The sequence below is a fragment of the Anolis sagrei genome, chromosome 1, assembly GCF_037176765.1.
Source record: "Anolis sagrei isolate rAnoSag1 chromosome 1, rAnoSag1.mat, whole genome shotgun sequence".
Classification (NCBI taxonomy): Eukaryota; Metazoa; Chordata; class Lepidosauria; order Squamata; family Dactyloidae; genus Anolis; species Anolis sagrei.
Genome location: NC_090021.1, coordinates 251,108,202 through 251,131,705, shown reverse-complemented (window position 1 = coordinate 251,131,705; position 23,504 = coordinate 251,108,202). Strand labels below are relative to the sequence as shown.

The window sequence follows — 23,504 nt, the reverse complement described above, 5'->3', positions numbered from 1 at the left end:
CTCAGGGCACACATAGTATGTCTTAATGAACAATGTCCGCACATTGGCACTAATTCAAACTTAGCTCTCCCAGAGTTTGAAATATGCACGGAGAAAGTTGATGTAAATGGTCCTGAATTTTAATATAAGAAAAGTCACTCTGAAACAAAGTTAACTTTTAAAAATTCAGTGATAAATCACAAAATGGTCGTTATGATTCCCTGGATGTCTTAATTAAATGCATTTCTCTCTCCTAATTTGATGTGGCTCAGTGTCAAAGTAGAATTAGCACTGTCTCTCATTTCCAATGCTTCAACTTGAACCATTTGCTACGAGTCAGAAATCCCGAACAGTGTGTTGAAATCTGCTAATTGCTCAACTCCTCCAAACAGGAATGAGACCCAGAGACCTGAACTGGGTTAAATGGGCATCCCTGAGTCAAGATTATTAGGTGGCTGTTCTTACCAGTTCACAGAAAAGACACTTTGGCACCACAAATACAAAACACATTGATAAGCAAGAGCTTAATGGTAGTTGCCATTCCATATTCCTTTATACTGGAGAGATAATAATAGATTAATGCCCTTTCACAGCACAGATAATCTTGCTTACCAAGGTACCTGGGCCTTTGCTGTCCTGCAGTGCATCTGCTTATTATACACAAGAGGGAGAGTAATGCCAATTCATTACATGGATTATTAATACTTCCCGTCCCAAAGGAAGCATGAAGTAGACAACCACCCTCCCTCTGCCTCCCAAAACCCCTGTTAGTAACTAACAATGATGTCCTTTATCAAACTGGTGGTGAGCGTTATCATGGCTCTACTTATTGTGGGACATTGTCAGAATCACAGACGCCTTAAAGGGCCAGACTCAGAGTTAGTTCCAAAACAGAGTTTATTTGAACAAAGGAAAAGGACTCAGACACTTAACTCAGTGCCTCTGGTCAAAACTCAAAGGTAAAACCGGTCCTGGTTCAAAAGGGTAAACAAAAGTATAATCCAGATTATTTGGACAAAAGAACCAAATCAAACACAGTACTCTGAAGTCACACAAAGAAAAGGCACAGCAAGTAAATGGTTAACAAAGCAGGGAAGCCGCAAGGAGGAAAATGTAGTCAAATAAAGTCCAGGATCATAGCAGGAGGAATCCAAAGTAGCAAAGTTCCAAAGTCCACAGAAGTAGTGTTGTAGTCAAGCCGGTCCAAGGTCAAGGAAGGGGGAAATCCATACTCACGGGAATCCAATCCGAGTCGAAAGCACACACGAACAGGAACAGCAACCTGCAGATCCCAAACCCAATGCCTAACATGAACAGGCAGCAACAAGTCAAAACAGTACCCAATGCACGAACGTATACCAACACTTTGCCTTCTGCAAAGATTCCCCATTTCAGAACCCACTTCATCACACATCATCATCATCAGAAGATGAATTGACACCGCCCCACGATTATCCCTTGCAGCTGCTCCCAACTCTTCATGTGAAGTCCCACTCCCATCCCTCCATCTTCTCCATTTCCTGTCAAGACTTAGATCCCCCCAAGACTCAGCTGTATTCCCCGATTGCCAATCTTCACTTCCAGAGTATCCCATAAATGTATTGCTAGATGTTGGCTCCACACAAATAGCTTGCACTTCTTTAACTTAGCCCAATCCACAGTGCCACCCCCATCTTCCCCACTCTGTGACCCATCATCCCCAGAGAAACCCTCAAATGATTCCTCATCCGTAGGTGCCCTAAGTATATCCTGGATCCTCTTCCTTTTTTGCTCCTCATCCGATTCCTGCTCCCGAGTAACCCTCTTTCTTTCTCTATTCCCAGCCATTGTGTCTCCCTCCTCTCCTTCACTCATTGAGCCTTCATCCCCAGAAAACCCCTCAAAAGAGTCCTCATTTGTAGGTGCCATAAGTATATCCTGGATCCTTTTCCTCTGTTGTTCCTCATCTGACTCCTGCTCACAAGTTTTCCCGTTTTCCCCTTCTGGCACCCATACTATTGCTTCCAACGTTACTTACAGGTTCTACTACAACAGATAGGGTGAGGATTTTGCTTCTTAGTCTCCTTCCACACAGCTGAATAAAATCCCACATCTTCTTTGAATTGGAATATATGGCAGTGTGGACTCAGATAACCCAGTTCAGATTAGCACATCTCCTGATTTTGGGGGATTTTTGAATTTTTTTGTAAATAAAACCAAACCCAATGCACACAAAATAGGCTAGCAGTAGCCCTAGAAGATAGTCATACCCCCAAAATGAACCAGAAAGGGATTGTATGTGCCTCAAGCAACTTTGAGCATTTAGAGATTTTGGTATCCACAGGATGTGTGTGTGTATCCTGGAACTAAATTCCAGCAGATATCAAGGGCCATTGTATAATTAAAACATACAAAAGATTTAAAACATTCTGAACTATCAATATTAAAAACAATTTAAGTAATACAATTCAAAATGAAAACAGATTTAAAGGAGTACCATTAAAAACATAATTAAAAAACCCCAAAGTAAACAGCTTTGCTACAAAGAACAGGGTTGGAAAATTTATTTAGTTTCAGGAAGACTACATGTTTGTTAAATAGCCAAATTTACATATACTCTTTTGTTGAAAACCTTTCTAGTATATTTTGGGACTGCAAAAAAGGCAGGCCCCTGATTGTCTGTATTGTTAGAAGTTTTTATGCTCTAAGGATGTCACACCCTTGAGAGATTTCCTATCCCTAATCTTAAATTAGTTTTGAGATGTATAACTTCGTATACTACACATTCCTATAAGATCATCTCAGAGAATACTAACCAGGTACATACAGTAACATCATTAAACACTTTAGTGCCTCAGGGTTATAGACCATGGTGCATCCTGCAAAGGAGCACTTAGAGGCATTAGGCACAGGTACTGTCACCTTGCAGTCTGTAAAGACAAATATCCTGGGAATGCAAAGAGCATTAACATGCACACGAATAGAAACAAGTCAGCCAGAACTAGTCTCTTCATCCATGATGAACTATTAAGGCTCTATGTGATAAACAACAGAGATTCTTCCTATTTCTTCGTTACTTTTCTGTCATCAAAGGACTGTGTAAGTAAGAACATGTGGGTGCCATGTTTTGCTTTAGATCAGGCTTGAACCATTTTGACCCATCAACATGGCAAAGATGTTACAGAGTTCCTGGATTTTTCTTGTGTTGGTGGGGTTTTATATATTTTTTGCTTGTGTAAACTGAGGATGTGGACAGGATCTTTGGAGGGATAAGAGTCACCAGATGTGTATTAGACCCTTGCCCCACTTGGCTCATTAAACAGGCCAGAGAAGGACTGATTGAGTGGGTAAGAGAAGCAATTAATGCCTCTTTACAACAAAGGAGGGGCCCAATACGCTTGAAGGAAGCTCTTCCAATGGAAGCTTGATTGGATCCAACGATATTAGATAACTATAGCTAGTTTTCAACATTCCATTCCATCCCAACTCCAGAGGATCCTAGATCAGGCAGATTATCTAGATCCTTTTCAGTATAGTTTAAGACCTGGGTATGAATAGAGACAACTTAGGCTGGATATACACTGCCCTATATCCCAGGATCTAATCCCAGATTATCTGTTTATCCCAGGTATTTGACAATGTAGACTCATATAATCCAGTTCACAGCAGATAATCTCGGATCAGATCCTGGGATATAGAGCCATTGTAGATCTAGTCAGATCACCTTCGTGAATGACGTATGCAGTGGACTGGATGGGGGAATGTGTTCCTGTTAGTTCTGCTGGACCTTTCAATGGCTTTCAATATCATCTACCATGATATCATGCTGAGTCACCTATCTGGGATGGGGATTGACATTGCCACAGGGGCTCCATTCTTTCCTAGAGGGGCACTCCCAGACAGCAGCATTGGTCTGTGGAATCTCTAAGGGTTCAATCTCCTCCCCTATGCTATTTAACATTTACATACAACTTGTTTGGAGTTTTGGGGTCAGCTATCCCCAGTATGCTCTATCCACCTAATTTCAAGGAAGCTTTCCCTATGCTAAACTAGTGCTTGGCAGCTGTAATGGACTGGATGGGGCAAACAAACTGAAGCTGAATCTGGGAATAGGGATTTAGTCAGTGTGGGATGAGCTGGTCATTGACCATAATAAAGTGAACTTGAACTTTTACACTGCCATATAAAATCCAGATTATTTGCTTTGAACTGGATCATACAGCAGTGTGGACTCACATAATCCAATGCAAGGCAGATAATGTAGATACTCTGCTTTGATAATCTGAATTATATAGCACTGTAGATCCAGCCTTAGATAGGGATACACAGCCTCTGAAAATGTAGGTTCACAGACTGGGGATACTCTGGGATTTAGCTCTGAATCTGGAGGCCCAGATTTCAGCAGTGGGCAGGAGTTAAAGCTGGTATGTGAACTGCATCCATGTCTGGAAAAGTTGAATTTGGTCACAGTGGTAGAAATCTTGGTTACATACTGTATGGATTAATTCAATACTTTCTATGGGGGACTGACTTTCCACTTCATCACATTAGTCAGGGAAGTGCCTTCAGTTGTGTACAGAAGGCTTGGAGAGTGGGGGCTAGCCTAATTTCCCTTGGGAGGGCATTCCAAAGCCACAGAGCCACCACTGAGAGGGCCCTCTCTTTTGTCCCAACCAACTACACTTGAGACAGAGGTGGAACCTAGCTGAGGGCCTCCCTGGTAGATCTTAGTGCCTGCGCTGCTTCATAGAAGGAGATGCAGTCTCGAAGATAGGTTGGACTCAAAGCATATAGGGCTTTATAGGTGATACCCTGCACTTTGAATTGGGCCTGGAAACTCATTGGCAGCCAGTGGAACTGCTTTAATAGGGGCATGGTATGCTTCCTATAACCAGCTCCAGTTAGTAATCTGGCCTTTGTACTAACTGTAATAACTTTGTCCTGTGGAGAAGGTGGTATGCAGATTTTGTTCATGTGCTTTTCAGCTATAATTTTAGTAAAGATGACCGAATCAGATGGCTTGCTTTCATTTACATGAAATTTCCAGGAAGGACTTTTGAATGGTACTTGGTCCACTTATTGGCAGAAAGGAACAAATCAATAACAGACACTGGCCAGATTTCATTTTCTGGAAGGACATGGAAAGAAATTTCCTTCACTTAAACCTTTGCTGCTATTTTAATCAACTGTACATTCCAGTTCACCTAATCAATTCAGTTAAATTATTTACATTTAATTTTCACATTTTAAGATACAGTGCTGTAAATCATAGTCATGATATGTTTTACATAATGGCTGACATTCTGTATTGCAGTTACGGATCCATAACCTTGAATTATGAAATAGGAACTGCTTTATATTCAGTAAAATTATATTTTTATTATATTAGTACTATTGCCACAATAACCCCCCCCCCCCCCCAACCTTCCTTAACAGGCTGCAGCGACACCAAGTAGTGGAGGCCAGCACTGGTGCCAACTGGGGTACAAGGAGGATGATTGTTCCAACCTCCTCTCATCTGCAAGCAAAGTTGCAACAATCGGAAGAAGCTCCCATGTTGCAATTCTTCATCACAGCCTCACTTGCTGGCAGGAAGGAGCTGGAAATATCCTCCTCCTCTGCCCTGGCCACCAGCCGAATGTGCCTTCTTTACTTTGGTATAGCTGCTGGCTGTTAAAGTGGATTTGGATGGTATGGAGCAGCCAGAAGATATTACTTAATTATAAATGTGTAACTAAGTAGGTGATCTAGGATATCAGTAATTTTTTATATTTTATATTACATACACTTAACCGTTTTAATGTTGTGCTATTTTCTTTCTATATTTGCTTTGTTTATTTTTCCTAGTCTGGAACAGCATAGCAAAGGAAATTATTGATCATTGTATCCATAAAATATAAATATAATACACATGCCCACAGACACAAATGGATGTGTCTTTTCTTGTCTGTTAGTTATTTCACATGGACTAATATGGTTGCTTCCTTCCTACTCAACAACTGCCACCCAAAGGCATATTTATCTTGTTGTGACATAGTTGGCAAAGAACCCCATTTACTTTTACATTAACTTTTATTTACAAATAAAGGAAACTATTAGAAAAATCAAAAACAATATAAGAAAAACAGTTTTTTTCAGAATATATAAAACTAAAAACAAGAAACAAGTAACACAACTATATCTAAGACAGTCACTCTAAAATAAACCACATTAGTCACCCATTAGTCGCACACACTAATAAATACATATTAGATATTCAGTTACTAGACTGGCTGAGTTATGAAAAACCACTGGCTCACCTTGAGCAAGTCAGACTCTCTTGGCCTCAGAAAACTGCTATAGGTCTACCTTAGGTCGTCACTGAAAGCACACAACAGATATGGAACCCACTAAATTATTGTTATTTGCATAAAGAAGAACAGTGATCCTACCCCACCAGTTCCAATTTTCAGAGCTGGTCTGTGAGGGTCTGGTAAGGCAAATATTACATTGTTCAAATATAGATTGACTAGAATAGGAAAAAGAATGCAGTTCTACCTTTCTTCTCTAGTCATTTTACAGACAAAGACTAGACCCTGTATAAAGCTTCAACATCTGCCAACATCTTAGCATATAGATAATAAGGGAGAGGACAGAGACAGAGCCAGCCAGGTGGCAGCACTAGGAAACTTTACTTATTCATCATTGCAGCCAACTATGGACTATTTGAGAATTAAGTGACGCTGCATACTCCTTCCACAGTCTTATAAAATTGTGATCAGTAGTATAACTTTGAGTTGTTATTGTATACTTTCAGGTAAACTCTGACTTATGATTTGTTCAGAGGGGTTTGCATTGCCTTCCTCTGAGGTTGAGAGAGTCTGGCCTGCGTAAAGCCATTCTGTGTGATTCTGTGACTGAACAGTGATCTGGAGCTGCAGGTCTAACAACGCTGGCTCTCGGATCCCAGTTAAAATAATGTGAAACCCCAAAAGAATTCCAGCCTCAGTAAGCTGACTTTGAGTATTACATTTAACTTAGAGAACAAGGAGGAATTGTTCGACCAAAGGTCCCTCAGAGGCCAATGAACCCCCCGTTTAGAACATCTCTTATAATCAGGTCAGCCCAAGGGAATGTTACAAGCAGGTCAAAAATATTATGTTCTACCTTGGACCATAATTACTTTGCAAAAGCTTTTACTTGAAGAGGGAGAATATACACATTAATAAGCAAAACCCTGTCAGATTTAAATTGCAAATAAATCCCTAGGGCATATGAAGCATGGTACTCTAATGGAGTTATTTTGACACTCTAAAACATGGTTTGCAGGGCCTTCATTGGAAAGACGTTTAGAGAAGAGTTGGGCAACTCTCGTGAGTGAGGTGGGAGTTTCATTGCCCCCCGGGGGACCTTTAGGGAATGCATCCTACATCCATACTCCAACAACCTTATACACTCTGTGTGTGTGTGCCCTATGACAACTGTGGGGCTGGGAAAGTAATTTTGCCGAATTTTGGGGGAAGGCAGACTGTTTTGGACCCAGGAGATGCATTTTTAAAAAACAGAAAATGAAAGGAAAATGAAATGAAACTGGGGCCTAAAAAACAAGGCCAGGGGATGGGGGGCTTAAGCTACATTTTCTCCTGTTAGGATTTCTGGGAGTTGAAGGCCAAAATATCTGGGGACCCACAGGTTGAGAACCACTGATCTAGAATATCTCACATTCCTCAGACTGATGTCTGTGCTAAATTGGAGCTGTCCAAGGTCCTTTACAAACTACATTAAAAGTAAACAATGAAAAACTGGATTGTATGCTTTATCCTGTGGTGAAGGATATATCTTAATTTTGGTCATGAAGGGCAAAGTGGATGAATCTTTCCAAAGAAATACAGTTCACAATGGGCCACCATGACATCATTACACAATGATTGCCTATGTGGTGGGGCTTTACCAATTTCCTGTCAAAGCACCATATATTAAATTGTAATCTTACTCTTTCTCGGTCTATCTGTCCACCTGTGTCAGTTGTGTGGATGTTAAGCAGTTTCTGGCAATTTCAACATATAGCTCCTATTGCCATGTGATGGAGGCAAAAATGACTGTTATGAAAAGGTTGTGTAGCTTCTTCCTTTAAGTGTCAAACTAACATACTGTCTGAAATTAATGCATGTGTTCTACATTGTGTATGAGTGTAAATGATGGCCCAGTGAGAAAGGTGAGCAACAACAAGAATCCTCTTCTCTATCATATATATGAGGCTGTAGTTGGCATAATGGAGTAAACCCTTGTGCTGTTGAGCTTCTGACTGGAAAGTTGGGAGTTCGAAACCACGGATCGGGTGAGTTCTGCTGTTAGCCCTAACTTCTGCCAACCTAGCAGTTTGAAAACATGCAAATGTGAGTACATCAATAGGTATCGCTTTGGTGGGAAGGTAATAAAGATGCCCATGCAGCCATGTTGGCAACTTGACCAGGAGATTGTCTACAGACAACAGGCTCCTCGGCTTGGAAATTTAAAAAGAGCACCTCCCCATGGCCAGAGTTGAGCACCACCTCCAGAAGCTGGAGATGAAAGGGGAAGCCTTTACCTTTGTTCTGTGTCTTTGTGTGTCATTGTTATTTCTCTGTTATTAAAGGCATTGAAGGTTTGCGTATCCATGTATGTTGTAATCTGCTCTGAGTCCCCCCAAGGAGATAGAGCAGAATATAAATAAGGGATTATTACTATTACTATTACTATTATTATTATTATTATTATTATTATTATTAGATTTCTAAAATATTTATTAGACAGGAAAAAATTAAACTGCACAACTGTTTGGCTTTCCTAAGTTGACTTTTCTGCATCTTGGTTGCTTTTTGTTTCATCCTTCTTACCTTGGGTACTGAAAGATGCATAGGGAAGATTACATTATTCTGAGGAGAAAGGGCACAGTTTGTGATAAATTGTGTTGTTTTTTAGGTAAGTTGCACAGCTTTCATGGGAAAGTTGGGCAGTTTCCCATTGTTGTGAGGAAAAAGTGAACCATTGTCTTGGCACTTGTCAGGACCAGGAAAACCAAAGTTTACCAAAGCTTGCACATGTATTCATGTTGTCTCTTTAAGTTTAGAATAGCCTCAGAATTCTTGCTTTTGCTGCCACATTCTGCAAGGTTTCTTTGAAGAAATTATTCTCCCAAAGCCCAGGGCTGCATTGACCTGCTGAGCCGATGAAGGTTATACATTGACAAGAGAGACTGAAAGAATAGAAATAACAAAAGGCCATTCACCATGAACAATTATTTCTTGCAATTAATTCCTGGGTATTTTAGAAGGCCCTTTGTTCTCACTGTAACTCAACTGTAATTCCTGTTTTGGATTTATGTAATAATTCCTTGCTATTTTACTAGCTGTGGTGACACATGGTTTGGGTGTTGGACTACAACTCAAGAGACTAGAGTTCAAATCCCCACTTGGCCATGAGACCCACTGGGTGACCTTGGGCAAGTCCCAATCTTTCAGTCTCAGAGAAATGCAGTAGAAAATATCCTCTGAATAAAACTCGCCAAGAAAGCTACATGGGTTTTTTTGTTGTTGTCTGTTCCCAAGTTGTGGAATTCCCTTCCCGGGAGGTCTGTTTAGTCTACTTTTCAACTTGTATTTAATTAGAACTCTGATTTAAATGTGTTTTAACATTTGCATTAATCGTTTTTATAGTTGTGCTGTGTTTTTAAATGATTGTAAGCCATCTTAAATCCTGTGCTGGGAAGAATTGTATTTATTTATTTATTTGTTTATTTATTTATTTAAAACTTTTATATTCCGATCCTCTCAACCTCCGTAGAGGGGCTCAGACCGGTAGATAAGATACTACTACTACTACTACTACTACTACTACTAATTTATTTCTTACCCACTTCTCAAGGCAGGTACAACATAGTTAAAAGATATAGCTAAAAACATAAAACAATTAAAACATATATTAAAATACATAAACATTAGATTAGAACACATTAATTTAAAATTCATATTTTAAAATTGAATGGGTAGGTCTGCCAGTAATAAAACACACACACACATGCATGCATGTATATATATCTTTAAGGTAAAAGTAAAGGTTTTCCCTTGACATTAACTCTCATTGTGTCCATTTCTAAACCGAAGAGCAAGCATTGTCTGTAGATGCCTCCAAAGTACGCTGGAGTGGTACCCTATTGATCTACTCATATTTGCATGCCTTTGAACTGCTGGGTTGGCAGAAGCTGGGGCCAATAGTGGAAGCTCATCCCACTCCCTGGATTTGAACCACCAACCTTTCAGTCAGCATGTTCAGCACCTCAGTGGTTTAACCTACTACGCCACCAGGGGTTCCAAAAACATTCTTGGTCATATACAAAAAATCCCACATGCGCTTCCTGACCTCAGCATATTAGTCAAGTACATTTTGTATCTTAACTGCCTCTACTGAAAATGCACATTCTGCCTATCCCATTTTATCTTTACAATAACCCTGTGAGATAAGTTAGGTTGAGACAGAGAGCTTGGCCAATTGCTACTAAATTGGTTTTTTTTAAAACCTGGGTCCCTTCCAAACAGCCATTTAACCCAGAATATCAAGGCAGAATAACCCACAATATCTGCTTTGAACTGCAATATCCGAGTCCACACAACCATATATCCCAGTTCAAAGCAGATAATGTGGGATTTTATTTGGCTGTGTGGAAGGGGCCTGAACTACATCTGATTCTCTATCCACTTAACCACTTGGGCTTTTATGCTGGTCTAGCCAAACCTTATTCTAGTTGGCACATGACTTTCAAATTATTTTTAAAACTCTCAAGTAAAATGAATTGCCTGTTCTCAAATGTGTAAAACCTCTTTAAAAGTATCATTCATGATATTCCTATGATATGGAAGATCAAGTTCTCCTTGCTTCTACTCCCTCTGCAAATCTTATTAGAAACAAAGGAATCTGAGGTGGAGGAGGGAGGCAAGGGGAAAAACTCCTATATAGATAGGCTGAAATTCTAAAACGACTTACAAGTTCTTACAAAATCGACACGGGCTTCTGAGCATTTTGCCCTCAAGAACTGTTGGCATTAGGGAAATATTTACCCAACAATATGTATTTATTCAGGGCAATTTGTATGCTCAATACACCCACCAACATACATTGGCCTTAATAATCTTTTGAAGAATAAAGATTTCAGGTGAATAGAAGGTGCGCTGAAATATTAAGTACGGTGAATAGCAGCTATTATCTTCAGAGCACTCCACTTACATGAGGGGAGGTAAAATGTGGAAAAGGACATGCTTTGAAGTCTCAATGACTGATTCTATAAATTGGTCAAGTAAAGGTGAGTGGCATTTATCATAATACAGCCTAATTTTCTGTCTAGATCGTCGCTAATTAATGACCTCTTCAACATTATAGATGAGAAAAAGGAGAAAGCCTGTCTAAAGAGTGGAAATTCATTTAGCAAAGATAGAACCCAGCCTTCAAACTGCTTGTGTAGTGCTATATTTTTTAATAGGCTCCAAGAGTTCAAGGATTAAAACTGCATTTAAAGTGCATGGGTGGAATGATAGGAAAGAAAGGTAAGAACAAAACATGGCCAATCCTATTGGCTCCAGTACCAATAGAATTTCCTAGCTAATAGACATTCCTATGGGAGAGTAATGGGGAAAATTCAGATTTAACATTCTGAAAGATAATCCAGCAAGAATATGCTTATGAGGCACATGCTGAGGATTGTCCATGACCTGAATTCAACTTGAATAGGAGATTTCCCACTTGAAGTCGCAGTCATAATATATCATTTTTAATGTTTCTATTATTTTGGGACGTGCCCTGCTATGACAAGAAAGCAAGCAAATGACAGATTTTTTTGGAGGCAAGATTCTATCTCACTGGTACATTGATATCTCCTGAGTTCAAAGGAAGATTTCCAATATCTGAGTGGAACCAAAGGCAAAAAATAGACTAAAATACCATCATATTTTAGTTTGCAAGCTCTTACGGACAGGGAGTAAACCTTGGGGAAAGCATTTCAGCCTTTTAGAATGGTTCACAAGCTCCTAGCAAAGGCATCATGAGGAAGAGGCAAAGGGTCTGATTGAAACACCATGAGAATAAGATTGATCCCCAGTCCCAAAGGTCCCTATGCCTATTTCATAGTAAAGAAATTACTATCACAAGGCGTTGGTGTTATAGATAATGCGGCCTTCAAACAAGATGAGGTCCAAAATAATGGATAATGCTTACCATTAACTTCCTAACAATTTACGACCTGTAAGTCAGAGCTTTTGTCTTTAATAGCATCCCAAACCATTGCCTTTGGCTGGAACAGGGGAGCTTTCAACATTCAAAGGTGTTGAAGTAGGGTTCCCACAATCACTTCATATGAGCTGTCTTGAGTAGGGATTCTGGAACTTTTTTGTGTGTGTCAGGAGTGACTTGGGAAACTGCAATATGCTTCTGGTGTGAGAGAATTGGTTGTCTGCAAGGATGTTGCCCAGGGGATGCCTGGATGTTTTGATGTTTTACCATCCTTGTGGGAGGCTTCTCTCATGTTCCTGCATGGGGAGCTGGAGCTGACAGAGTGAGCCCATCTGCACTCTCCCTGGATTCGAACCTCAGGCCTATCAGCACAAGGATTTACCCCATTGTGCCACCAGGGGCTTCTGGAACAGAAACACTGAAAAGATCTGCTCTTAGCCTAGGATGACTATTGAGCTGCTGTTGCTGTTCTATTTGATTTTGCAAAGGTAGCATATAGCTGCCATTCATTTCAATGGGTCTTCCTGTCATTTAGCAGGAAGAAACTTTGAGGTTCCCACAGGAGGTACCTCATCTATTTTTACTTCCTATGTTTGGAGTTTGCATTGTTTGCTTTCTATATTGCAAAACAACTCCCATATATACAGATCGGCTGTCTCTGAAGTAAATGGCACGTTTGCCTTTGACTCCATAACAGTCACATCCCTTCTTGTTTGCAATCTACTTTTGCATGCTGCTCCAGTTTAAACAAAGCAGGGTATATTGTGTAGCCAAAGTCCTTTGTAAAATTAGGTGGGCTTATGTTGAAGGAGGCAATTTTTTGATTAAAAGAAAAAAATCTGATAAAAGCTTGTGTTTGTTTTTGAAGTGTTAAGCACAGACATGTATCGTTTTTATCTGTCAACAGCCATCACCTTGTCAGAGTTCGGCTGTTGTTGATTTATTACAACCTATGCGAATGTATAATTGTGTAGGCTGGTCTTCAGATCTGCTCAACGCAGGCAGAAATTTAGAAACCATAGCAATGTCCCATAGCAATAAAGTAGGAGAAAGCAAGAGATAATCACAGTGGTGCCGATGAGCTCTTCAACTCTTCATTACTCTTACATGCACTTTACTCGTAAGATTTGTCAGTGGTTGTAATGAAAACATCTAAAATGGAAAGCTTTTAAAATTATTAAAATACCTCTTCCCTGTTCAGCAGTTATCGTAACCTTAAGAGTAAGAGTTCAAATTTACGCTTGGAATGAAGAAGGAGATTTCATCTTGACGAATGTTTGTTTTAGGTTGAAACACAGATAGACAAGAGTTGCCCAACCTAGGACGTCCTTGGAAAGGAGAAAAGCTAGAAACTTTTCATGAAAAAATGGCAATCCACCATTTGCTTGTGTGCCTTTTTCCTGGGAAGTTTGAGGGGGTTTTGTTAAAAGTCAGTAAGTTGTTGTTGTTGTTGTTGTTGTTGCATGTCCTCAAGCTATTTCTAACTTATAGAAACCCTAAAGCAACCTTATCACAGGGTTTTCTTTTTGTTCAGAGGGTTTATCTTTTGTTTACTTCTGTAGTTGAGTAAGTGTGGCTTGTTCATTTTAGTTGAAAAATAATTTGTTGATCTAATAATCCGAAGATGTTCATTCTTCAGAAAAATGGCACCCATTGTTGTATGCTAGGTAGAAAAATCAAGTTTTTCTGAGGTTTGGGCCATATTTCCCCATTTTTTCTGGCCATATGAACAAGAGCACTAGTGGTAAAGCTCAAAGTCTGGTAGCCTATAACAAAAAATAAAATAAATAGAACTTCAGTGTCTCCTAACTCCAGGAGGGTCCTGAAACAAAAAGTCATTATAGCTATTCTTCACCAAAAATACATGCATCTTCCTCTGAACCTCCCAAAACACATGCATTTTCTTCTGAGCCCTTTTTAAACATAGAAAAAAGATGAAAAGAAGCGAAAGACTGCAGTGGTAAAATCCTTCTCTCTCAGTATGCAAAGTCCACTAGAGCAACTAATGTCATCACCTTGTGCCTTCTTGCCCCCTCTCCCTCCTTACATGGCAGAGATAGGAAGGTGGGGTAGGCAGTTTCTGGAAGCCTTGATTGACTGGCGATGCAAAAGCCTTTCTTCTGCACTGGTTACATTCACTGGAACTGTATCAACAACAGCATCCAAGTCAGAGTGAATCTGAGCAACTTTGTCTGAAAATCAGTTAGAATTTCCCTCTTTAGGATGACTCCTTGCTGAGTGATTCTTTGCATATGCTAAAGCGGCAGCAAAAAAAATGATTTTTTTTTTGCTGTGCACATTGCCATGCAGTAGCCTTCAAATAAGCTCTAACCTGTGTTTGGTCAGATTTGCTTCAAGTCTTCCACAAACATAGCTATAGTCTCTGTCTCATTTACTTCTTCACCAACAACTCTCTGTAAAACCAGGGAGATTCCATAAGGAAGGATGATCAGGAGTGATTTTGTCCACCATTTCTCTATGGCAGAGGTCAGCCAGAGTTTGACAGAATCACTTTTGACAGAATCGCTTCATCCACTTGTTCCTTTTGTTGTGTGCCTTCAGATTCTTTCTGACTTATGGTGACCCAGACAAAACTATCATGAGGATTTCTTGACAATATTTGTTTAGAGTAGGTTTTTCATTGCCTCCCTCAGAGGTTGAGAGTGTGTCACTTGCCCAAGTTCATTCAGTGGGTTTCCAAGGCCAACCAAGGATTTGAACTCTGGTCATCATTCAGTGTTCAAAGTAGTACACCATGCTGTCTCATTCACTTTTTTTCATGTCAGGAGGGACTTGAGAAACTGGTGTGAGAGAATTGACTGACCGCAAGGACGTTGCCTAGGGGACGCTAGGAGGTCTTTGATATTTTACCATCCTTGTGAGAGCCTTCTCTCATGTCCCCGCATGGGAAGCTGGAGCTGACAGAGGGTGCTCATCCATGCTCTCCCTGGATTCAAACCTCCAACCTGTCGGTCTTCAGTTCTGCAGGCACAAGGATTTAACCCATTACACCACCGGGGGCTCCACGTCTCATTCACTGAGCAGAAGCTTTTTAGCTTTGAAAGGGTTTGAATCTCTGTATATTCAGATATGCTTTCAGTACTGCCTTAGGCTTCTCATTTCTTCATCTTTTCTTTCTTTTTCTTGACAGGCTGCTCACCTTTTAATAGCTATATGTCTGGCAGGTACAACATGGCCTCTCTATGTGTAGCATAGCTGTGCATATTCAATTTGGCCAATGCAGGTGTGTGAGAATTTTGTTTTATTCGTTTTTATATAGATTTGCCAAAGTTTGCAAAATGTGTCATAAGTGGGAAGGGAAAAACTGGACATTTTTCTAAACTGAATGTGGGGAGAAAATGAAAGTGACAGATTCATTTATCCCTAGCAAAGGTTAGATTACTCAGAACTGGTTATATGAAATACCTTTCTCATTCAGTCACTTGAAATTTTTTAAGGTGGATTATTAAATTCTTTAATGATGCCCAACAAGGCAGTTATTTAAAGGTGAATTGCACCTCTTTGTTTAGCACAATATTATAGATAAAATGTGTGCTACCAATTGAAGCAATTTTATTTAGAAAACTACAGAGAACTGAACTTCCATATAATTTCATTACATAACTCCATCCCATATGCAGATATTTATGTGAGTGATTTTTTAAAGATCAGTTTGTTCCCAGTCTTTGTTGCAGTAGTAATGCTGTGTGTGTGCATTTGAGAGAGACAGGAGGGCAGAGAGGCAGATAGTGAATATTCAATGGGAGGGGATTGTAAAATACAAGTGGAGTGCACAATTAGGAGCACACATACGAGTGTTCTCCTAATTGTTGGATTTTAAGTCCAATCACTTGATCAATTCTAAGTGCTCCCAGAATAGTTATCATGAAAAGGAAATATAATCAAAAAGTAGGAAAATATCATCATCACTCAAGGCAGTAAAATTGCAGATAAAATCCATAAGATAAATATCACATGAATAACATCTAGTTAGTTAATAAAGGAGGAGGAATACAACAGTAATGGGCCAGTCACACCACTCTGTAGATATGACCCTACTTACACTTCAGCAACTCCTAATTTCTGGCTTCCTTTTCTCTGTTTTTCTTATTTTTGAATGGTATGTGGGCATATCGTTGGTGCGGTTATATGCCTTCAAGTGAATTCTGACCCATAGCAAGTCTATCATGGGGGTTTCCTAGTAGCATTTGTCTCGAGGTTTGTCATTGCCTTACTCTAGGCTAAGGTGGTGTGACTTGTTCAAGGTTACTCTGTGGCGATGAATGGGAAATCAGTACCTGGTCTCCTAGAATGCTAGTCTAGCACTCAATCTCAGTGGCTCTCTCTTTTCTTTTGATACCTGATAGAAGGAAAAATGATTGCTTGCCTTTGTGGCTTGTGAATGATGTTCTCCAAGAAATATTGAGGACTTCTAAAGATGTGTGTGTGTGTGTATAGAGAGTTGGTCCTCAATCTTAACCTTTTGTGCCCCCCTCCCCATCACCACACCAATGAATAAGACTGGTGTGCTCAACTGCAGTTGGCCTGGAGGCCACTTTTATGCCCTAAGATCCTCAGTGAGGCAATATGGGCGACTAAAAAATCAATAAACAAACAAGTAAAGTAACTGGAGGTCCACTTACTGCTCTCAAAATGAATGCTCTTCCCATTCATTTAGCTGTGTGGAAAGGGCCCTAGTCACATCCACTCACTCATTTCAGCCATTTGGAGCAAATGGTCCAGGGAGGCATTGTAATGGTTGCATCAGGAAGGTACTAAAGGAAACAACTTATCATTTTTGAAGTGTCAGGGCACACAAAATCATTCTTGTGGGGCCCCATATGACCTCAGGAGCATACCTTACTCACTTCTGACTTAGGAGATCCAATTCTCCAAGGCTCAAGTTCTCAATGATCAGTGTGAGCAACTAGGTGTGGAGTGGGAGCTGTTTTCATGCTTGATTCTCCTGGGGCCCTTCCACATAGCCATATTACCCAGAATATCAATGCAGAAAATCCCACAATATCTGCTTTGAACTGGGTTATCTGACTCCACATTGCCATATATTCCAGTTCAAAGCAGATAATGTGGGATTTTCTTTAGCTGTGTGGAAAGAGCCCTAGTCACATCCACTCACTCATTTCAGCAATTTGGAGCATTTGAGAGTTGCAGTTTTGAGAGAGGTGGTGAGTTAAATGTCTGCATTTGTGGGGGCTTGGTGCATTTTGGCCATTTGAGGAGGCAAGAAAGTTAGATGAAATAAGGCTTTGGAAATTCCAAGGGGCTTCTGCTGCCACAAAAATGGGGATAAGGGAATGTTGCCTATATGACTACACTTTAGATGGAAATATACATGATAGATAAACCAACTGACTTCCTGATTCTTTGCCCTTCCTAATGTCTCAAGCTTCACGGTTCATGTGGATAGAGCTCATCACACATACAAGTAAATATTCAAGGACTCAGTTTGCATGATCAGTCAATGCTATGCTAACTGAGTAAGGTAAATCTGCCTTCTCTGCATGCACAGTGAATGTGCTGTTGTTTTACATTAAAAAAAGATTAAGTGCATACAAATGTAAGAAGAACTCTGCTGTATCTCACGAAAGGGTCTAATTTGTGTTCACCCAAAGGCCTGCCAGTTGCCTATGGGGAGCCTGCCAACATAATGTGAGTGCTACTGCATCTTCCATCTCTCATTCTCTAATAACTAATAGTAGAAGATAGTAGAATTCAGAGTCATAGACATGTTAGACTTGATCAGTATATAAAGAGATCTTGTAATACCTTAAAACTGAGAGAAATAAATTAGTAGCATAGGTTTCATAGACCATACTCCATGCATCTGTTATCAAAAAACCAACTCCCCTCCCAAAAGATGGACTCCACAGGAATTCAGAAGTCATGCATGAAAGTATTATATTTTTTTTAACATTTTAAAAGTTTTGCAATATCAAAATAATACCATTCTCCACATTTGACTTCATTTACAGTAGTCTGGCCAGGAAACTACACATTCCAAACTTTTCACAAATAAAACACCTTAAGGGAGCTGAAGGGGGAATGCATGCCCACTAATCTCAGACAAAAAGCATATGTATAAATCTCCTACCAAAAGGAGTTTTCCTCAATGTCTCAGAATTATACATTTGTCCTCTTAAAAATCATTCATAAAACCCGCATGGACATGGCCCTTTGGAACCTCCACATATATGTTGTATGTTAAAGATAACTAAGATGTGATGAAGTGGGGGATCATATTTATTTATTTATTTATTTATTTACGACATTTGTATCCCACCCATATCAGCCCGAAGGTGACTCAAAGCGGTACTCATGCAGTCCAGTACTTCCTCCTTGGAAAAGACTTAAATAATATAACATGTTGTGGGTGTATCCCTACAGGGCTTTTTGAGCTCCCCACCTACAGTGAGGTGGGTCCATCAGGAGGAGACAATGCTAGCCTGGGAAGTTAATTCTATCAAGCAGTTTCCAATCTCCCAAGAGAATTTGGAGATGACTCGCCGCCAGTCATCAGCATCAAATAGATAAAATCTGTATGCTTTACACTGAACTGTTCATATTTACATAACAGTCCATTGTGTTCTCTGAGGCTCACTTTTTGTACTGGACTTGACTAGAGATAGGAAGGCCGGGAAAAAACAGAAAAAATGGGGAAAAGCAGGGTTTTTCCCATCCCCCCATTTTTCTACCCCCCTTCCTCATTATTCCATTTTCCCCCAATTTTCCCATTTTTCAAGGTCTTCTCATCGCTAGACGCCAAATAATCTCATTATGGACATAGTGCCTCAGCATGTGTTATCACCCCTTTTCCAGGCAACTATGGCTTTAAACCAACAAATGACAGCTGTTTATTTTTCTTACCACAGAGGAAACGCAGAGCACCTCTGATGTTAGGAGGATTCCCTAGCCAAGAGATCCCAACTAGAAATGAGGTTGGCTTCTGACCAATCAGGAGAGTGAGCAAGTGTTTTGAATAGCGGTCAAAGAGAATAAAAAAACACCGCCGTGAGTCGCCCTAGGGCTGAGAACGGCGGTCAACAAATGCAGCAAATAAATAAATAAATAAATAAATAAATAAATAAAATGTCATATATTGTACTGCATGCTTTATGTCTGATCCTCTAGAGCACAGACTTTGTATTAGGCATCCTTTCAGGCCTGAAAGTAATAAACCTGTTGTCTTCAGACCCCGTTTGTATGTTGATCTGGTCTTCAAAATAGTGAGGTGCGCTGGGCACCAGACTCTCCTGTTCCTTTGGCAGGCAGCTCGAACTCACACCTGATGAGGTAGAGCAAGTCTACGAAAGCTTATGCTACCAACTTCTTTCAGCTAGTCTCAAAGGTGCTACAAGTTCCCTTTGCCCACTAACATGCAGACACATTCTGTATAGTTCTTTTAGTTCTACAAAGTGCCCAGAAAAACCCATGTCTTCAATAAGAAGCGGAGAAGCAGTGTGTCCATATCTCCAGTTTATGGGTGGGAAACAGAGGCTGATTGTTAATCTGATTTGAGCAGATTGCTTAGAGTTTGCTTGGAATTTAGCTGTGGGACCCCAAGGGCCCAGTTAAAATCTCTGTAGTGGTTGCTTGATAGTGAGGTTAATCACTGAGAACTCTTTTAGGACACCACAAATAGCGTTAAAGTCAAATGGGAAGAATCCTTTCCCCCCTCCCCTTGAGGGGTGGGGGATACAGGGAGACAGAGATGTAGAACTAGCCTGTAAATTACCATTTGCCTTCCTCCCCTAATTCAGCTGTGATGTAGAGAGAGGAAAAAGCGATATGTCACTTAATGAGTTTTATTGGGCCTGTGGACCAGGTGAAATACATCCACTGTTTGCCTCAGCCAACTAAATGTACATCTTTCTAATGTGATTAGGCCTTCATACAGGGCAGTAGACAATTTATTATTCTGCCAGGAAGAGCCAAGTTTTTCTTTAAAAATTGTTACTCCTGAAGTCGGCAATTACTTTAAAATAAATTTACCAAAGACAAAATTGTGCCTCTTGGGTCAGCAAACGACTTCTCTGTTTTTCTTGAAGAGACAAGGTGTTTATTAAGGACCTTCTTAGTTTACTGTGTAGGGTTTTTCACTTTGAATAATTGTCCAATTAAATATAATTTGGAAGTCCAAGCTAACAGAGTACTTGCATTGTACCAGGAAGAATATCCCTGAAAGATGTGCATTAATAAATCCCTCTGAGCCCTATCACCTTTAAAAATGGCTTCTTTTGTTTAATTTTTAGAATTTTTTAGTAGGGTTCTAAGCCGTATATTTGGTCATACTGCTATTTTCACACAAATAATTTATACAGTTCTTTCTTTTGGAATCCAGAGAAAGCAGTTTTATCATTTATTATAAGTTTAATTTTTCCCCTTTAGTTTCCAGCTATTGTCTAGATAAGAACATATTTTACAGTCTGAAAACTTTGCACATATTTATTCCATGTTTTTGTCTGGTGATTTCTATTTATGCTTGCAGTGTGAAAATAATATAAAAGTTAAGTAGATTTAGAGCTATAGGTCCTTCGCATTAGATAAAAAACATACTTCAAACAGATTTTGTATTCTTCTTCCCCCTCCTCACATTTCCTGTAGGAAGCTATTTGCTAACAATCTGTTTTTGGCAGACATGTTTAAAGTCAAGAGAGTTTAAGTATGTCTGCTGTCAAAATGCTAGTTGAAAACATTGTTAAAATATAACTCTTCAGTTAAGGAATATGATCCTGAGCTTGAAGTTATCAATTTATTATCTGGTTCTAATGGATGAACCTACCTAATAGCAGAGAGATCTTTGCAAATGTGACATTCGAGAAGTGTCCTAGAACCTGTTGACACTCTGGAATTGCCATATCAGAGGAGCATTGTGGACTCTTACTCAGTGGAAAAGAAGCCTACCTAAGCTGAACTAGACTCTAAGGACTGGTCAGCCCTGTGGAGTATAATGGATCAGCCCACTGTGGTTTGGCATTGTTGGTCAGACATCCTTAATGCTCCCTCCTACTTTCCATGTTATGGTGGTCTCCAGACCAACATGAGTGGTTGGTGAAGGCCCTCTCTAGTGTGTATTCACATGCGTTACTATCTGCTGTGAGTAGAGCAGACAAGATATATTGAAACTGATTTCCCCCTGCCAGCCCCTGCTGTTTGTCTAGTTGGTATATTCCACTCATACCTCGCCTGTTGGAGTGAACGCTTTGAAAAATATTTTCCCACTGCTTAGGTGCCAATTTTTATCTTCTTCCACCCCCCTTCGTCAGGATTCTGCCTGAAGTAGGTTGCTTTATCTTTCCCATTTACTTTGCGAATGAACTTTTAGAAAATTATGTGATGTGCATGGCTGGTACTAAGCATAATATGACTAGAAAGTGAAGAATATGTGAAAGAACGCAAGTAATAGGGAGCTGCATCAAGACTCAGCATCACCCATGTAAGAGCTTGGGAAATTAAGACCGTTAGGTATAAAGCCATTCATAACTGAGCAGTTGTACCCAGAGCATAATCATATAAATGGGACCTGATGGGACTACACTACCAGTGCTCAATTACAAATTGCCATAGCAAGTCATAACAGTCATTTTTTTAAAAACAAAGTTTCAAAAAGTAGTAATAAATTAGATCATTGCTGTTCTGAGATCAGAAATTAGTAATCTGGAAATCCTAAATTGTGTCAGTGAATAGTGGTCACTGAAGAAAGGAGGTTTAGGAAACATCTGAGTGCTGGTGACACTCAGTGAGAGTTTTTCTATTGAATCAAATAGATCATGCTTTAGATGGGAGGGCTGTTTTTTTTTTTTTTTAAAGAAAACAATTATCTTTGTGAGAGACCAAGTGGCAGGAGCACGAAGATAGCATTCTAAAGGTAAAAGGTCAATAGTCATGGATCAAGCCATATTGCTAGAGAAAGAGGGGCCCAAAATTGGAATGACAGGAGAGAGAAAGAGAAGAGAGAGAGAGAGAGAGAGAGATGAAAGCAGGCATCACTTTGTTTGGTTCCGAGACAGCCTATTAAGAAAAAGACCTCCAGGTCTATCTTTAGGGATGGATTCCAATTCCAGGACCATTAACATTTTCCTACCCTTGGGACTCATCTGTGTCAGCTTGGATGTTGAGTTGCACATGTCTCTGGATGATCACAGAAGAGGATCATATTATAAGATAATGGACGTGATTGCTGAAGACTCTTTATCACATGCCATTCAACATGACCTTCAAAGTTATTGGTTGTGTTTTAACAAAGGAGCAATGATTGATTAGTGCTAATTGGAAGAGCAAACATGTACACTCCCTGAAATCATGTTAACTTCCTATGTGATTGAGGACAAGCAGCTTTTGTGCTTCCATTGTCTATTCATAGCATCTCAGAAAGGACATCTCAGAAAGGAAAATGAAGTTCAGAGGATCCTCCAGAGGGATCCAGATTCATGATTTCCAGTGATTGTGGGTATCACATTCCATATGAAATTCACCAAGGAGTAATGTGTTAACATTGAGTGTGGTCAACTATGATTTTTTTTTACCCATAGTGGGTCCTGGAATTCAACATCTGTGGAAATGGTGAACTCGCTGTATGTCTTCAACTGGTGTATAATTAAACTAGGCAATACATAATGATGCCCATCTTAGATAACTTGGAGGAGGAATCTAAATTCATGGATAATGAGGCCATCAGTGGTACTAGTCGTGATGGCTCTATATAACCTCCGGTCTCAGTGGCAGTATGTTTCTTAACAACAGCTGCTGAGATATGTGAATGGAAGAGTGCTATTAGAATGATATCATCATTTCTATTTTCCTATAAGGCTATTGTAGAACAGAATGCTAGATATACACTGGGTTTTAAATATCATTTTAATTTAATGTGAGTATACCAATTGAGACCATTCCATATGAAAGGAGATCTTTACATGAAAATATATGTTTATACAAATATGCTATTCTCATCCAAGTGTTACAACCTGCCTGGAACATAGTACCTTAATATTTTAGTAATTCCATAGTTTTATGAATGAGATGTTCATCCATTTTATGTGGTTCTCAAATAAGTTTGTTTCTCAGTAGATTGTAACAAACCATACAATGAAATTCTTTAAATTCTTTCTCAGACAAACTTTCTATATACAGAATGGTTTGTGCTGCATGCTTAGGAAAATATATCCATTATGTGGCAGAAAGAATAAAATCAGGAAAGCCAGTACTGACTTGTGTCTTCCTGGTTAAAGGAGATGACTGGGGATATGGTCTGGTGGATATGATAAAGCCCACTGCCCCCCACTTTCATGTTG

The 23,504-nt window shown here is 39.7% G+C and overlaps 1 long non-coding RNA gene across 1 annotated transcript in view; it reads right to left on the bottom strand.

Annotated features, from left to right (window-relative positions):
* Positions 1–858: 858 nt before the first annotated feature.
* LOC137095955 (uncharacterized) overlaps positions 859–23,504 on the bottom strand; it is a 78,981-nt gene continuing 56,335 nt past the window's right edge. Inside the window, exon 3 of the long non-coding RNA XR_010909099.1 lies at positions 859–1,261. This is a non-coding gene — a long non-coding RNA (uncharacterized lncRNA). The remainder of the gene's footprint in view (positions 1,262–23,504) is intronic.